Genomic DNA, 2,176 nt, shown 5'->3' with positions numbered 1-2,176 from the left:
GAAAAAGTTTGGCGCGCGCGGGAAAAGTTGTTAATGAAGAACCCGGAAATACGCCATCTTGTCTCTGATGATATGGAGCTTAAGCAACAGAAGCCGCGGCAATTTCCGGGCCTCACGGCTCCGGACACCACTGCACTCCAGCCTGGGCGGCAGAGCGAGACTCCGTCTCTAAATAAATAAATAAATAAATACAAATAAACCAAAACAAACAAACAAAAAACCCAAAACTGATGGGCATGGCCAGCGCGGTGGCTCACGCCTGTAATCCTAGCACTTTGGGAGGCCGAAGTGGGCAAATCACGTGAGGTCAGGAGATCGAGACCAGCCTGGGCAACATGGTGAAACCTCGTCTCCTCTAAAAATACAACAATTAGCTGGGCATGGTGGCGCACACCTGTAGTCCCAACTGGGGAGGCTGAGGCGTGAAAATCACTTGAACCCGGGACATGGAGGCTGCAGTGAACCGAAATCGCACCAATGCACTCCAGCCTGGGCGACGGAGTGAGACTCTGCTCAAAATAAATAAATAAATAAATAAAAATAAACCAAAACAAACAAAAAAACCCAAAACTGATGGGCATGGCTGGTGCGGTGGCTCATGCCTGTAATCCTAGCACGTTGGGAGGCCAAGGTGGGCAAATCACGTGAGGTCAGGAGATCGAGACCAGCCTGGGCAACATGGTGAAACCCCGTCTCTACTAAAAATACAACAATTAGCTGGGCGTGGTGGCGCACACCTGTAGTCCCAACTGGGGAGGCTGAGGCATGAAAATCACTTGAACCCGGGACATGGAGGCTGTGGTGAACCGAAATCGCACCGGTGCACTCCAGCCTAGGCAACGGAGTGAGGCTCTGCTCAAAAAACACAACACAACAAAACAAAACAACTGACAGGCAAATCCCGTGAAGGGAACTCGGAGCTCACGTGGCATTATTCTCCAAGAAAAGGTGCAGCTCGAGAGTTTGCAGGTCGAGCTTTTTCAGTTCTTGCCTGTTCCTTTCTGCCTACCGTGAAATGTACTGACTTTTCTGCTTGTGTTGAGATGACGCTCACTGCTTTGGTGTTCTAGCCAAGATTAAGGGGCAAAAAAAGATTCAAAGGGCTTTAAAATTACTGGATTTACAAATTACAACAGCTCTGTGGCAACCAAAACCCTAGACGCAGTGAGCCGGAAATATAACCCTAGGAAATGTAAATTTAAGTTTGACTGGGTATCAATGGCTTGTGGTGACAAACAGTTAACTGAAGGATTGAAATACTTGAGGAAAAGGACCTAGAGAAATGTTTATTACAGTTAGGCTCTGCCGGGGGCGGTGGCTCACTCCTGTAATCCCAGCACTTTTGGGAGGCCAAGGCCGGTGGATCACTTGAGGTCAGGAGTTCAAGACCAGCCTGTCCAACATGGTGAAACACCATCTCTACTAAAAATACAAAAGGTAGCTGGGCGTGGTGGCGGGCACCTGTAATCCCAGCTACTCAGGAGGCTAAGGCAGGAGAAGCACTCGAACCCAACAGGCAGAGGTTGCAGTGAGCCAAGATCACGTCACTGCATTCCAGCCCGGGGAACATAGTGAGACTCTGTCTCAAAATAAATAAATAAAGTTAGGCTCTCAGGCTGGAAGTGGTGGCTCACGCCTATGGCCCCAGTTCCTGAGGAGGCTGATGTGGTAGGGATCGCTTAAACTCGGGAATTTGAGACTGCAGTTAGTCATGATCACGGCACTGCAGTTCTGCCTGAGCAACAAAGCCAGAGCCTATCTCAAAAAAAAAAAAAAAAAAAAAGCTCGGCCGGGTGCACTGGCTCACGCCTGTAACCCCAACACTTTTAGAGGCCAAGGCAGGCTGATCCCTCAAGCCTGGGACTTTGAGACCAGCCCGGGCAACATGGTAAGACTGTCTCTACAAAAAATACAATCATTGGCCAGGTGTGGTGGTGCACGCCTGTAGTTCCAGCTACTCGGGAGGCTGAGCTGGCAGCTGAGGTGGGAGGATGGCTTGAACTCAGGAGGTGGAGGTACGGTGAACTCTGATTGTGTCACTGCACTCCAGTCTGGGTGATAGTGGTGGACCCTGTCTCAGAAAAAAAAAAAAAAAAAAAAAAGAAGGTAGGCTGTCAGATTAAGCTGGTCAAAATCTTGAGCTCAGAGTAGTTTTATGTTAGATAGGTATCTCTAA

The 2,176-nt window shown here is 49.0% G+C and overlaps 1 long non-coding RNA gene across 1 annotated transcript in view; it reads left to right on the top strand.

Moving 5' to 3' along the window:
- Positions 1–237: 237 nt before the first annotated feature.
- Positions 238–2,176, top strand: part of LOC105522029 — a 4,877-nt gene continuing 2,938 nt past the window's right edge. The window contains exon 1 of the long non-coding RNA XR_001003373.1: positions 238–288. This is a non-coding gene — a long non-coding RNA (uncharacterized LOC105522029). The remainder of the gene's footprint in view (positions 289–2,176) is intronic.

This window comes from Colobus angolensis, unplaced genomic scaffold, assembly GCF_000951035.1.
Source record: "Colobus angolensis palliatus isolate OR3802 unplaced genomic scaffold, Cang.pa_1.0 Scaffold416, whole genome shotgun sequence".
NCBI lineage: Eukaryota > Metazoa > Chordata > Mammalia > Primates > Cercopithecidae > Colobus > Colobus angolensis.
This window is presented reverse-complemented; position numbering and strand designations above follow the sequence as displayed.